The 16,637-nt window shown below is 44.1% G+C and overlaps 1 pseudogene; it reads left to right on the top strand.

Moving 5' to 3' along the window:
- Positions 1 to 845: 845 nt before the first annotated feature.
- Positions 846 to 963, top strand: LOC126185458 (5S ribosomal RNA; annotated as a pseudogene).
- Positions 964 to 16,637: the final 15,674 nt, after the last annotated feature.

Here is a 16,637-nt window from a genome sequence, read left to right as displayed (position 1 = left end):
TTTTCCGATGAATGGCAACAAACTGGAGCGTAGAATGTCGTCGACGTACCGCTGTGCTGTAAGGGTGCCGTGGATAACAACTAAAGGGGTCCTGCTATGAAATGAAATAGGACTCCATACCGTCACCCCTGTTTGTTTGGTTGGAGCTATGTTGGTATTCCACGCTGTCCAGGTTGCCTCCACACACGTCTTGGCTGGTCACCGGGGCTCATTTCAAAGCGGGCCTCATCACTGAAGGCAATCCTACTGCAGTCCATGAGATTCCAAGGCGAAGACGCGTCTGGAGACGGCCTGGACAGTGGTGGGATACTAACCTGACTGTTGCCCGCCATACGGCCTGACACCAGGAATGATGGTCTGGGGCGCGATTTCGTTTCACAGCAGGATTCCTTTGGTTGTCGTCCGCGGTACCCTTACAGAACAGTGGTACGGCGAGGATACTCTACTCTCCATTATGTTGCCCTTCGTGGCAAGCCATTCTGGGCCTACATTTAAGCAAGACAATTCCCGCCCGCACAAGATGAGAGTTTCTACTGATTGGCCTCACGCTTGCGAAACCCTACCTTGGCCAGCAAGGTCGCCGGATCTCTCTCCAATTGAGAAAGTTTGGAGAATTATGGGCAGGGCCCTCCATCCTACTCTGGATTTTGATTATTTAACGTGCCAATTGGACAGAATTTGGCACGATATCCCTCAAGAGGACATACACCATCTAAGCCGAATAACTGTTGGCACAAGGGCCAGAGATGGACCAAAGTGTTATTGAATCGCTCAACTTGTAAAGCTCTTTCACTTGAATAAATCTTCAAATTTTTCTGATATAGTAATCATTAGTTTGCCTGTAGGGCAACGGCCTTGCCGCAGTGGACACACCGGTTCCCGTCAGATCACCGAAGTTAAGCGCTGTCGGGCGTGGCCGGCACTTGGATGGGTGACCATCCGGGCCGCCACGAGCTGTTGCCATTTTTCAGGGTGCACTCAGCTCGTGATGCCAACTGAGGAGATACTCGACCGAATAGTAGCGGCTCTGGTCAAGAAAACCATCGTAACGACCGGGAGAGCGGTATGCTGACCACACGCCCCTCCTATCCACATCCTCAGCTCAGGATGACACGGCGGTCGGATGGTCCCGATGGGCCACTTGTAGCCTGAAGACGGAGTGTTTTTTATTTTGCCTGTACATGTACATCAGATCTACTGATTTGCGTCCCATTCGAATAATTCTTCGTGGAGTGTCACTTTTTTTTATCTTAAAGCTTAATAACACTTTGACATTCTGATTTGTTGCGTAAAATGTTACTCAACAAAGCGAACGTAGAGTCGGCTATGTCGGGAACTCACTGGGTCACGTGACTAGATACAGTCACGTTCGAGTTGACAGTGGTGCGGCTTTTTAGCTCACAGTGCAAGCACGGAAATTGGTCGCTAATGTTGGCAGATGTCCCGATTTTCGAAGGATGCCCCAAGTTTTAAGAGCGTCATGACCCGCCCCTCGTAAGCGTTTCCGGGGGTTGCAAATGTCCCATATTTTGCGCATTTCTAACAATTTGAAATATAATGCGTATTCATTTAAAAAATGGTGGAGTACATTAAAGTTCCGAAACTAATTTCTGAACACATCGATGGCGGTAACCTGACAATTAGAATACGGTGCGTCAAGATGTCGCCGATGAGTTGCTATGTCAGGCACAAGAAAAGGTACACAGCCAAACACTGAGAGGGTTGGACACGCCAAGGCTAGCCTGCAGTGTGGCGCAACGTAATTATCGTCAGACGCCATGAAGAGCAAACATAACGCGGATTATGTTATGCATCCATTATACGTCTCCCAAATAGTTCTCCTCCATCTGCCTTAGCTATGGCCCGACGCCACAGAGGGCGCACGAAACACGGGCTATATCATGCTTGCGCCTGACGTCAAGCAAGTAGTTCTGAAGTGAACGTTAATTTGCCCATCCGAGACACAAGAGTACGCACAGCTCCGCTCAGGCAGCATCTGCTTAGTGTCGCAGCACTCACCGAATATCTACTGCGTGTCGCAGTAAGTGCGTATCAATAGTGCCTCGTCCGCCCCGATAGCTGGGTGGTCAGAGTGACGAATTGCTGTCCTACGGACCCGGGTTCGATTCCCGGCTGGGTCGGAGATTTTCTACGCTCAGGAACTGGGTGTTGTGTTGTCTTGATCACCGTTTCGTCCCCATCCCGAACGCAGGTCGCCCACTGTGGCGTCGGATGTAATAAGACCTGCACCAAGGCGGCCGGACCTGCCCCAGAAGGGGCCTTCCGGCCAATGACGCCAAACGCTCATTTCCATTTCCAACAGTGCCTCGAGACAGCATCAGGACATATCTACTGTCACGGCTACGAGAACCCGACTGGACATTCTACTCGTTATGTGATCATTGTTCGCTGGATTGAGAACCAGACTTGTGTTCATAGAGTGAACTCCTCACAACATTTTAATTAATTTTTCTTATGTTCAAATTGTAAAGCAGCCACAAGTCGCATGCAGCTTTGCCTTAAGTTTTTCCATCTCAGTTAACTGTCATCTTTAAACGAATCACATCGCTGTGTTCGACTTCTGCAATCTATACATATAGGAGGCTTTTAACGATTTTAATGAGCATTTACAAATACGACATTTATAAGTCAGCGTCTGAAAAAACGCCAATTTAATTTCTTTTTTATGTCAATTTAGAAGGTATTTATAACTAGTCATGGTCCTTAAAATAATATTTATCCCCGTAAAAAAATGGTTCAAATGGCTCTGAGCACTATGGGACTTAACTGCTGAGGTCGTTAGTCCCCTAGAACTTAGAACTACTTCAACCTTACTAACCTATGGACATCACACACATCCATGCCCGAAGCAGGATTCGAACCTGCGACCGTAGCGGTCGCGCGGTTCCAGACTGTAGCGCCTAGAACCGCTCGGCCACTTCGGCCGGCTATCTGCGTCAAAGCGGCGACTCTTTACCATCTTTACGATGTCAGCAGAGCCAACTTGAATGGTCTCCCTAATTATCGTCTGGTTTAAATACAAAAGTTTCATGTAAATTGAAATTTCTTAACTTCATGAGTATACGCAAATACGTATATGTACCAATATATACATTGTTTAATAAATATGTATGTTGTCAATACCTTCCTCTCCATGTATTGCACTGTAATAGTGGTAGACGTAAGAGGAATCAGGTCATCATGTCTGAATGGTATGTTTAATCTACAATAATACAGTTTAGTTTCAATGGGATTAATATCCTGTTATATACTGATTTATGTGTATTAACGCCCGTAAAAGTGGCAATTATAATTCTAACTTGTAATTCTACTGTATTTTTTAAAAAATATTTTAATAACCAGATTTGTTTTTTAGACTCGTATGCGTGAACGCCCGAAAATTCGGCAGATGTTCGCCTTAGTAGTGATATTAGTGTTTTATGAGTTACATTGTTTTATATTACGATTTGTGAGGTAGTTTCAACCGAATCACATCTCGACACGGTTTTGACTCGCTCAACAAGGAAAGGTGCTGCTTAATGTTAAAATGTGCCTGACCAGAGAGTTTACGTTAACTGTACACAACGAGCTTACTCCATTTTATAAATGACGGTGGCGCTACACACAGTCCGATATTTGTAACGTGTAGCCCACGGCTACGTAATTTAAGTCATCACGCTGTAAATTGAATGTGTGAATTTATCTTGTTGTAAGGTGGTGTAACACATAGAATTCCCACAGACGTGGAGATACTCGTATTGATCGAGTAAACATGTAAAAATAAAGCTTGTGGCGGCTCTACAATTTTAATTTATAACGATCGTTGTTCCCCTGCAGGCAAATGCCTGCGTTCGCTAAGTTATTCTTATGGATTATTAATGTCTGTTGCCAGTTTCTGCCCAAACCTGTGACGAAGCTGTTTAGTTTCTGCGTGCGAGCAAACTTCAATAATAGCAGCTAATTTCTGTGGTAGGCAGTTGTGTCCCTGCCATCTTTATATTGGACGTCAAATGAATTTGGCGAACACAACGGAAGTAGACTGATGTCTCAGCTATGCTGGAATTTTACTTAGCGAAAAGACTCAGCTGCATGGCTTTCATTGTTGTGTTACTATCGCCACTCCGCTGTCTTAAAAAAAAAAAAAAAAGGTTAAAATGGCTCTGAGCACTATGGGACTTAACATCTGAGTTCATCAGTCCCCTAGAACTTAGAACTACTTAAACCTAACTAGCCTAAGGACATCACACACATCTATGCCCGAGGCAAAATTCGAACCTGCGATCGTAGCAGGCGCGCGGTTCCAGACTGAAGTGCCTAGAAACGCTCGGCCACACCGGCGGGCTCTTTTTAAAACTTCTAACTCCCCCCCCCCCCCATATCTCCTCTTTTACCCATTAACTGACCACAACTTCTCTTCACGCAGCCGTTAGTACCCTCGTTCCATGGGGTGACTACCACTCGCTTCCACCCACTTGTTCGTTTCGTGCTTTCGTTTGTAGTGACAAAAAAAGGAAAAAAATAGGACTGGTAGGTAGTTTATAGAATGCTCGACCCTCCCGGACTTCACACGGGTAGCACTCAATATGTACGGCCGGACGACTTGGCTGGCGTTGAGGTAATAAACTACATACACGAACCGTCTTCGTGATTCAGTCTTTCTATTAATGAAGAGAGTGCCAAAATCCTGCAGTACTCCCTTAGATCAGTCTTCACATACAGACAGAAAAAGGCGGCTGTGGACTTTGATTTATAATACGTACATATAGAGAGATATGTATAGATGTACGGTTTCTGGTCAAGTTCCGCTGATCTCAGGAGTCGGCGGCTGTTTACTGCTTTTCCTGCTAGTAACCGCCACCTCAATAGCTGACCAGCTCGTAGCTCCCATCTTTGCTACGAGATGCTAGTATAAACGAGGAAAAAAGTATTGAACAAATAAAAATACGTGTATCTCACAGTCATAATCAGTATATAATTATATATCATATACATAAAACCTTCACGTGAATCATCCTATTAGTGAAAACCATATGAAAATACAGTAGTTTCTGAGTACTTCTGGGTATAAAATGGTTCAAATGGCTCCGAGCACTATGGGACTTAACATCTATGGTCATCAGTCCCCTAGAACTTAAAACTACTTAAACCTAACTAACCTAAGGACAGCACACAACACCCAGCCATCACGAGACAGAGAAAATCCCTGACCCCGCCGGGAATCGAATCCGGGAACTCGGGCGTGGGAAGCGAGAACGCTACCGCACGACCACGAGATGCGGGCACTTCTGGGTATGATTTTTATATATCTTGCGAACAGAAACCAGACTGTCGCCGTGTTTTTTAATTGTCACCAACCCTTTGTTTTATGTTTTACGTTCCACAATGTTCCGCCATTTTACCATTTAAGGCACCGATTTTATCGGCTGCTTTTATTATTTATTATCTTCATTAAAAAAAAAAATTCTATACGCTGAAGAGCGGCATACTAAGCTCCTGTCAGCCCGCTCCCTTCAGGGGGAATCGAATATCAATAAAGGAAAAAAAGCGGAGTACTTCAAATTATAACTTGTACAGATGTACATATTTCAAAACAGAGTGAATATAAACAATTTGAACCAAGCTACATGCTAGTTAGTTATATGAAGCAACTACAGTAACAAGCCATAACAATTCAAAAGGCCCTGAGCACTATGGGACGAAACATTTGAGGTCATCAGTCCCCTAGAACTTAGAACTACTTAAACCTAACTAACATAAGGACATCACACACATCCATGCCCGAGGCAGGTTCCGAACCTGCGACCGTAGCAGTCGCGCGGTTCCGGACTTTAGCGCCTAGAACCGCTCCGCCACCGCGGCCGGCGCCCAAACAGTGACCCATATTATGTGTTAAAGTTCCATTAGTACTTTTAAGGAAAAAAAGCATACAATTATTTATTGTTCGTGTGTATCTTTGTGTTTAACCCCTTAATGGTCCGCCGCTCGTGGTCTCGCGGTAGCGTTCTCGCTTCCCGAGCACGGGGTCCCGGGTTCGATTCCCGGCGGGATCAGGGATTTTCACCTGCCTCGAGATGACTGGGTGTTTGTGTTGTCCTCATCATTTCATCATCATCCAGGAAAGCGGCGAAATTGGACTGAGCAACGGTTGGGAAATTGTACGGGCGCTGATAACCACGCAGTTGAGCGCCCCACAAACCAAACATCATCATCATCATCAACCCATTAATGAGCATTTTTTTGGTACTGAGAATTTTTATAGATGAGATTAGGAGTCGTAGATGACCAATTTTATTTTTTCCAAAATAATTTTATTACCAGTCTGAAGTCGGTACTTCCGATGAACAGAATATAATTTTTGACTACAAGTGTACTAGTGTACCAGTTTAGTTAATAATGCGTTATACATGTCTAATGACTGAAATCTTTTTGTGTCCCCATTCTTAGCTCTTTAGACGTCACTAAGCCTCATGCGGTACTTCGCGCGATGTGACGAGCAAACAGAGGTTAAAGGGCTAGGGCACGATACTTCGGTAGTGTGAGACGAATGGGCATTGGGATTTAGGAGGGAGGCGTGCTTGATTAGTCCATGCAGTTGTGTCTAACCACTGTGTCAAGGTTCCGTAGATGGCTAAGGTATCTGTCTACTAAGCAAGCGGCCTAGCTTCGAATACCGCCCTTGGTACAAAATTTTCACGTGTTGCCAACGCATTTCTTCATTGCTCGAATGCGACAGATATTGGGATTTCTCCTTTCCGAATATATTTTAGCTCTTTGTCTCGTGGATTTGTGTAAACCGCCAGTACCTAAGTCGCTGTTTTCTACAAACTTGGTTCTTCCAATACCAGTGATCGAAAACAATGTCTTCACAGGCAGCCGCGACAGCTTGCTGTTAGCATCATTAAATTTATTGACGGTGAGGAGGAAGGAATGACAATGCTAGCGGAAATGGTGATGGAACGTACAAGCAAAATGTTAAAGTTGAGTGTGTTGATACAGGGTGTTTCAAAAATGACCGGTATATTTGAAACGGCAATAAAAACTAAACGAGCAGCGATAGAAATACACCGTTTGTTGCAATATGCTTGGGACAACAGTACATTTTCAGGCGGACAAACTTTCGAAATTACAGTAGTTACAATTTTCAACAACAGATGGCGCTGCAAGTGATGTGAAAGATATAGAAGACAACGCAGTCTGTGGGTGCGCCATTCTGTACGTCGTCTTTCTGCTGTAAGCGTGTGCTGTTCACAACGTGCAAGTGTGCTGTAGACAACATGGTTTATTCCTTAGAACAGAGGATTTTTCTGGTGTTGGAATTCCACCGCCTAGAACACAGTGTTGTTGCAACAAGACAAAGTTTTCAACGGAGGTTTAATGTAACCAAAGGACTGAAAAGCGATACAATAAAGGATCTGTTTGAAAAATTTCAACGGACTGGGAACGTGAGGGATGAACGTGCTGGAAAGGTAGGGCGACCGTGTACGGCAACCACAGAGGGCAACACGCAGCTAGTGCAGCAGGTGATCCAACAGCGGCCTCGGGTTTCCGTTCGCCGTGTAGCAGCTGCAGTCCAAATGACGCCAACGTCCACGTATCGTCTCATGCGCCAGAGTTTACACCTCTATCCATACAAAATTCAAACGCGGCAACCCCTCAGCGCCGCTACCATTGCTGCACGAGAGACATTCGCTAACGATATAGTGCACAGGATTGATGACGGCGATATGCATGTGGGCAGCATTTGGTTTACTGACGAAGCGTATTGTTACCTGGATGGCTTCGTCAATAAACAGAATTGGCGCATATGGGGAACCGAAAAGCCCCACGTTGCAGTCCCATCGTCCCTGCATCCTCAAAAAGTACTGGTCTGGGCCGCCATTTCTTCCAAAGGAATCATTGGCCCATTTTTCAGATCCGAAACGATTACTGCATCACGCTATCTGGACATTCTTCGTGAATTTGTGGCGGTACAAACTGCCTTAGACGACACTGCGAACACCTCGTGGTTTATGCAAGATGGTGCCCGGCCACATCGCACGGCCGACGTCTTTAATTTCCTGAATGAATATTTCGATGATCGTGTGATTGCTTTGGGCTATCCGAAACATACAGGAGGCGGCGTGGATTGGCCTCCCTATTCGCCAGACATGAACCGCTGTGACTTCTTTCTGTGGGGACACTTGAAAGACCAGGTGTACCGCCAGAATCCAGAAACAATTGAACAGCTGAAGCAGTACATCTCATCTGCATGTGAAGCCATTCCGCCAGACACGTTGTCAAAGGTTTCGGGTAATTTCATTCAGAGACTACGCCATATTATTGCTACGCATGGTGGATATGTGGAAAATATCGTACTATAGAGTTTCCCAGACCGCAGCGCCATCTGTTGTTGAAAATTGTAACTACTGTAATTTCGAAAGTTTGTCTGCCTGAAAATGTACTGTTGTCCCAAGCATATTGCAACAAACGGTGTATTTCTATCGCTGCTCGTTTAGTTTTTATTGCCGTTTCAAATATACTGGTCATTTTTGAAACACCCTGTAGCATCTGATCGTGGTGGTATAGTGTGCGAAGTCCGGCTCTGCCCCGAGCGAGCAGGTAGTTGTTTACTCACCCGCTCCGGCTCAGCGTCGCAGGTGTTTGGGAGTAGCGTTCGTGCCTTTGTGTGTGTGACGTATGGCATCCAAGAGCGTTCCAGAGGTACTGCGGGTTTTTCCATTTGATAAATCACCGCGATACTTTTCATGTTATCTCGGCCCAAGTGCATGCCGCCTAACTTGACGGCTCAAACGGTTCAAACGGCACTGAGCACTATGGGGCTTAACACCTGAAGTCATCAGTCCCCTATAACCTAGAACTATTTAAACCTAACTAACCTAAGGACATCACACACGTCCATGCCCGAGGCAGGATTCGAACCTGCGACCGTAGCAGTTGCACGGTTCCGGACTGAATCGCCTAGAAGCGCTCGGCCACCGCGGCCGGCGCCTGACTTGACATTGCAATTGATGTGTTCTTCGTGAAATTCGTGGATCACTTTCGAGCAGAGAAGTTCCTGTTGAAGCATGGCAGTCAGGTTCTGTTCCGACCTAGAGATGGTTCGATCAGTCCTTGCGAATGCGGACATTGAATATACCAACGTCCGAATATTCAGTCTTCCTATGAAGTAGAGGATATTTATCGTAAGGAAATTTTGTCGCAAAGTGGTGCCGTGAGACGTATTTGCCGTGAATGCTGATCAAGTCAACACAGACTCCAATCTTACAGCGGCATAAATTGGGTAGAAATGCAAATAAAAAAGAACATTCCATGTCATTGAAGGTTTGTAGATATTGTTTCCGTATTACGTACAGCAGACAGGTGTTTTCTATGCAACGAAAGATACCGTCTTCGAACCAATTGTCCCTGTAGAGTTTTACTTTTATAATCTTCCTTGGAACAGCGCCGCAATTTAACAGTTGCTGACCTTGTCCCCCTGGTAAAGAACTCCTTCGGTTTTGGTTGTTATCCGACAGTTTCCACTATCACTGTGGGCGATTTTCCGAAAGAAAATCCTGAGCCCGCTCCTGCTACTGATTGGACAGCAGCGCACGCGGTTCATAATTATCGGTGCCGCACTCGGGATGTTGAGGAGATTTGCGTTCTCTTGTCCCATCTTCCACTGAGCCGTGTCTGTCTGTCACTCCTGCAAGTAGTGTGGTACCACATAGCCCTGACGAAGAGGAAATCAGGGAGGCTTCTTCTTTCGGTGACTATCCAGTTCAGATGTTGGCTATCATGATGACTATTCTTCTCTTGTTGGTAGCAACACGAAATAGTTCTGTTGAAGACATATTGAACCAGCAGCTAAGGTCGTCAGGCCAAGATATTTGTCTTCTTCGAGGACCTCTTTTGCTGTTGATTTTCCCTTGAAGTACTCTTTGTAGCAAATCATATCTATTTGTATTACACATGAACTGTCCTAGATATTGCAACTTTCGAGATTTCTCTATTTTGATTAATTTAGGTGTTGTGTTCATTCTTCTCAAAACTTCTACATTTGTCTCTCTCTGGGTCCAAAGTATTCTCAGGATCCACCTATAAAGCCACAATTCAGAGGCCTCCAGCTTCTTCTTCGAGTTTTTATTTAAGGTCCATGTCTCTACCTCATATAAGAGGACAGAATATACATAGCAGTATAGAAGCCTGATTTTTTTTTCTAAGAATTAGATTATGGCTTTTGAAGACAGCACTCATTTTCTGAAACACACTTCTTGCTTTCCCTATGCGAATCTTGATTTCTTTCGAGTTATCCCAATTTTTATTTATTATATTTCCAAGGTGTGTATATTGTTTTACCCTTTCTATAGTACTTTGGTTTATGACTAAGTTAAATCCTGTAATATTCTCCTTACTTACGACCATGAGTTTTGTCTTTGTGGTGTTTATTTCAAGCCCATACTGACTGCTGACTCTTACAATTCTATCCATTAATAATTGTAACGCTTCAATAGTGTCATAAAATACAATAGTATCATCAGCATATCCAATGTTGTTTAATCTTATTCCATTTATCAAAATTCCTTCTTCTACTTCTTCCAGAGTTTCTCTAAATATGAATTCTGAGCATATATTGAATAGTATGGGTGACAAGATACAGCCCTGTCTTACTCTCCTGATAATTTTGGCTACTTCAGTGTGTTCTCCATCAATACGCAACACCACTGTTTGATTCTAGTAAAGATTCTTGATGGTTCGCAGATCTCTTTCCTCCATTCCAACATTTTTCAAAATCTCTATCAATTTATCGAGTTTTTCTCTATCAAAAGCCTTCTGGTAAACTATTAGGCAAGTAAATACATTTTTATTTACATCTCCGAAACAATATTTGTTTACTGGACGAGGCTCCTGTCATACCCACGGCATTAACGAACCCAAACTAATTAAGGGCTATCTGTTCCTCACATAGTTTATATATTCTTCTGTGTATCACCCTCAAAAACAATTTCAAGATATGGCTTGCTAAGCTTATCGTGCGTTAATCTCAGCATTGTTTTGCATTTAGCTTTTTGGGCAGAGTGAAGAACTCTGATTTCAGCCACTCCAATGGAAACTTTCCAGATACATAAATTTTATTGAAAATTTGGGTTCACCATTTTACATGATTTTTATCCATCAATTTTAAGAACTCTGTCTCTACTTTATCTGGTCCCGCAGCCTTTCCATTCTTCATCTAATTGATGGCTGTTTGAACTCTATTTCTAGTACATCTGTACCACTTGTTTCATTTGTACTTGAATTAAAAGAAAATCTAGTGTCATGAAATAAATTTTCTATATTTCTTCCATGTCTTTTTCTTGTCTTCTAATTCCACCATCAAGTTCCCTGCTTCATTTACTAGTTTTTCACTGATGCTCTTCCTATATTTCCCTGTTATTTCTTTGACTTTCTTGTGTACATTGGAACAATCAAATTTCTTTGTTAAAACTCTGTTTCCTCGCATTGCTCCACTTTTTCTTTTTGCCTCCCTTATGTTTCTTCTGATGTTAATATTTATCTTCCTGTATTCCTTTGGGTTTCCCTTATTTAATCTCCTTTCCTCCATTAGATTCAGTATCTCATCCATCATCCAAGACATCCTCTTCTTTCTCTCTGGTTTCATGTACTTTTATTTGCTGTACAACATTCTGTAGTTTTTTCAATTCTAAATTGATATTGTTAGTGTGATGGCTTCTGTCTTAATCGTCAATTGAGTTTTGTTTGTATATTCTGTTTCACTATTTGGCCTTCATTTGCCTCAAATTGTAGATCTAAAAATGGTTCAAATGGCTCTGAGCACTATGGGACTCAACTGCTGTGGTCATAAGTCCCCTAGAACTTAGAACTACTTAAACCTAACTAACCTAAGGACATCACACACATCCATGCCCGAGGCAGGATTCGAACCTGCGACCGTAGCGGTCGTGCGGTTCCAGACTGTAGCGCCTTTAACCGCGCGGCCACTCCGGCCGGCAAATTGTAGATCTGCTATTTCTTTCTCTTCATTCTAAATTTTAAAACTCTTACAAGTGATGTGTTATCAGAGTTTGCGTCTGCTCCTGGGTATGTTTTTATAGATCTGCAACTGTTCCAGAAACGTTTATTTACTAGTATGAAATGAATCTGGTTTCTCACACATTTGTCAGGTCTGTCCACTGGAGACTTCCATGTATACAATCTTCTAGGTGGGAATTTAAACCAGGTATTCATAAGCAGCAGATCATTTGACACCTCAAAATTTTCAAAATCATCCCTCCCTAGAATTCCTCTCTACCAGACCAAATGGTCCTATCTTGCTGATGTTCTGTCTTCCCTTATTTTAGAATTATAACCCCCCATCACAATATTTTCAACTCACATTTGTTAAGTTTTCTTAAAATTACATTTATGTTATCATAAAAATCTTCGATACCTTCTTTTGACTTGTTCATTGTAGGGATATATACTTGTATTATATTTATGTTACTAGGGCTACTTCACAGCTGCAGTAACATTATACGGGCTGTTACAGGTATGAAACTTGGAGACATCTTTCTTGTTTAGCTGATAGTCTTACACCGATTCCATGCGCATGCTTTCCGTCTGCTCTTCCTCAGTATAGCACCCTATGTCCATTTATGTTAATATCTCATATGTTTGGCCATCGCATTTCGCTAACTCCAGGTATCTCTATTCCCATCCTATCGATTTCTTGAACTGTATTACGTATTTTCCCTCATTGGCTCATTGACTTTACATTCCAGGCTGCCGCTTTTATTTTTTTCCTGCCGTTTGATTTTCTTCATGTCCTTACTCATAACTGCTCCTCCTAGAGATCCGATTGAGAAACTTACTCCGGATGTTAATTTCGCCACAAGCATAGCCATGATGATTACCAGAACTTGCCATAAGGCCTTTAATGTAGTATTTGTCCAGTGCGTTCTACATCCTTTTACGGTTGACCACCTTCATGTTTCCTCCATGTTTAGAGCCAGTTTCCGAATTCCAGGGCAAAAGACTGACCTAACCTCAATCCGCCGTCGGAAAGAGTGAGGGGGGACTCCTTATCCCGGGAGTCACTCGATCGCCAGAGGCTCGTCAGTCTAAAGCAGGATGCACCACTTGCAGGTGAGGATGGTCTTTGGGTAGAGTCTACCCCTTACGCCCAAGGGAAGCAGTCCCTGGTATCCTTGCTGCTGCGAGGGTGGTTTCTATGGAGCCGCCATCGAGTGAGTGTTGGTCAGAGTCGTTTCCTTCGCAGCCTCCACCACAAGTGCATTTGGTAATACAGCAATGTCCTCCTGTTCCTTCGTCTGCTCTCGACGATGGGGATCGTGGTGTGCCGCCTCCCATTGCGGAATTTGCTACCCCAGAGTTGTCTCCCGCTGTCTCTGAGGTCCATTCTGATTGCCCTCCTTTAGAAAGCCGGCATGCGTTGCACAGTGATCCTTCCGTGGTGCAGGCCTCTGAACCCTGGGACGTCACAGACTGCTATGGATTTGGTACGAGATCCGCCGACACCGCCGACTGCTATTATGCAGTGGCTATTATGCCTCACAGCTGGAATAGACAACGCGTACAGCTGGACCATGCAGTGGACCGCAAAGCGACCAAGTGTAAAGATTCAGTTGGGGCACGTACCAGCACCCCGCTCTCAGATTCGTGATTGGTTCAAATGGCTCTGAGCACTATGGGACTTAATATCTGAGGTCATCAGTCCCCTAGAACTTAGAACTACTTAAACCTAAATAACCTAAGGACATCACACACATACATGCCCGAGGCAGGATTCGAACCTGCGACCGTAGCTGTCGCGCAGTTCCGGACTGAAGCGCCTAGAACCGCTGGGCCACCGCGGCCGACTTCGTGACTGGATTCCGCGATGGACTGTGACGGGCGACTAGTGGAATAGTTATGCTGCTCTGTAGCTATTGCTGTGTTTTTTTTCTCTCTTTTGATTGATGGCTAAATATTAACCGAGTGGAACCAGAGCTGCGCCTAGCTCCACTGCATCAGTTTATATATGACTCCTGTATTCCTGCGAGAAGTTCTGTTTGTCAGTTTCCTCCTCCCTGTGGCAGCCGAATTTTTAGCAGGAACTGGCTTACACTTTGGGAAGGCATTCGCATTGCAGAGAAAGAGGTGCAGAGGAATATGCTGTAGACTTTTCGAACTCACCTTGGTTGACTTATATGCTCCGTTTGGTTCTGATCGAACAGTACACTGTTTTATAAAGAGGATATTATTTATCCTTTACGTAGAAGTCCTCGGGGTCTATAGTTGGGTGGTGATTTTAATTGTGTTCTGCGTCCTGTTGAACAGTTTCCCCGTTTTAGATGTTGTCGAGATTTAAACGAGTTGATACGCTCCGTGCACTTGAAAGATGTTTGGGAGTGTTAACATCCGACGCTAGTTAAATTTTAGCATTTTACTGCAGATTCTAGTAGCAGGATTGACCGATTTATCTTATCGGATTGGATGCTCAATCGCATTCTTGCAGTCGACGTTAACCCTGCTAGCTTCTCTGCTCACTGTGCTTTGACCACTACTCTCCAACTTAATCAGCAACCTGTGAAACTATTCCAGCCCTCATTGATGTTAAATGTCGCTCACTTGAAAGATACTTCTCTCGATGATGTGAAACCCTTTGTGTGGGAGAGCAGTCTACGATACTCTGGGATGTATTCTACCACTATTGTATGGTGGATTGCCCTGAATAAACCGAAGCTCCGTTAATCTCTGATCATGAGAATTCGGAGAATTCGTGAATATTGTTATCCTCTCTTGCGTGACTTGTATGATGATGTGGATCGCGCCCCCTGCGTATTGCAGATATACGTTGTATGAAAGCAAAGTTGTTGTAGTTGAAGCAGCTGTGGTATCGACAGCAACGGTGCCACGGAATAGTTTCTCAAGTTGGCATTATAGAGACACAGACGACAGCGCCCTCTAGCCGGTGCTGTCGAGGTCTACGAGCTCCGGTGCTGCTTCAGCCCATTTGATCACGTGCAACCAGCCATGAGACTTCGCAGCAGCATCGCACCTACGTACAAAGTTATGTAATCGTTTATCGCCTTGTTTTTGCACCAGTAAACCGTTTTCTCGCAGCACCGACTTGTATTACCTTTTCCTGTTCCTCACCCACGCGCCGCCTCCCAGGCGGGATACAAAAGAGCGACAGCTGGAAGGATTACGGGTGCGATCGACATCCCGATCACTAATGGCGGACAAACTAACTGCTTCAACACCAAGCTGCCATCGCTCTTGCATTAAGTTTCTTACAGCAGCTGACAGCCGTCAGCTGGTATCGCAACTTGATGTAGTTCATGTCTCACATTGAGGTAACCAAAACAAAATGTCCAGACACTCTGTGACCAAAATGGTACTGAAACAGAGGGTGACAGACTAAAGGCCGAAATACTAAATGTCTTTTTCCAAAGTTGTTTCACAGAGGAAGATTGCACTGTAGTTCCTTCTCTAGATTGTCACACAGATGACAAAATGGTAGATATCGAAATAGACGACAGAGGGATAGAGAAACAATTAAAATCGCTCAAAAGAGGAAAGGCCTCTGGACCTGATGGGATACCAGTTCAATTTTACACAGAGTACGCGAAGGAACTTGCCCCCCTTCTTGCAGCGGTGTACCGTAGGTCTCTAGAAGAGCGTAGCGTTCCAAAGGATTGGAAAAGGGCACAGGTCATCCCCGTTTTCAAGAAGGGACGTCGAACAGATGTGCAGAACTATAGACCTATATCTCTAACGTCGATCAGTTGTAGAATTTTGGAACACGTATTGTGTTCGAGTATAATGACTTTTCTGGAGACTAGAAATCTACTCTGTAGGAATCAGCATGGGTTTCGAAAAAGACGGTCATGTGAAACCCAGCTCGCGCTATTCGTCCACGAGACTCAGAGGGCCATAGACACGGGTTCACAGGTAGATGCCGTGTTTCTTGACTTCCGCAAGGCGTTCGATAAAGTTCCCCACAGTCGTTTAATGAACAAAGTAAGAGCATATGAACTATCAGACCAATTGTGTGATTGGATTGAGGAGTTCCTAGATAACAGGACGCAGCATGTCGTTATCAATGGAGAGAAGTCTTCCGAAGTAAGAGTGATTTCAGGTGTGCCGCAGGGGAGTGTCATAGGACCGTTGCTATTCACAATATACATATATGACCTGGTGGATGACATCGGAAGTTCACTGAGGCTTTTTGCAGATGATGCTGTGGTGTATCGAGATGTTGTAACAATGGAAAATTGTACTGAAATGCAGGAGGATCTGCAGCGAATTGACGCATGGTGCAGGGAATGGCAATTGAATCTCAATGTAGACAAGTGTAATGTGCTGCGAATACACAGAAAGATAGATCCTTTATCATTTAGCTACAAAATAGCAGGTCAGCAACTGGAAGCAGTTAATACCATAAATTATCTGGGAGTACGCATTAGGAGTGATTTAAAATGGAATGATCATATAATGTTGATCGTCGGTAAAGCAGATGCCAGACTGAGATTCATTGGAAGAATCCTAAGGAAATGCAATCCGAAAACAAAGGAAGTAGGTTACAGTACGCTTGTTCGCCCACTGCTTGAATACTGCTCAGCAGTGTGGGATCCGTACCAGATAGGGTTGAT

This window comes from Schistocerca cancellata, chromosome 4 (genome assembly GCF_023864275.1).
Source record: "Schistocerca cancellata isolate TAMUIC-IGC-003103 chromosome 4, iqSchCanc2.1, whole genome shotgun sequence".
Classification (NCBI taxonomy): Eukaryota; Metazoa; Arthropoda; class Insecta; order Orthoptera; family Acrididae; genus Schistocerca; species Schistocerca cancellata.
Note: the sequence above shows the minus strand (reverse complement) of the source record. Positions and strands in the feature narration are given on the sequence as shown.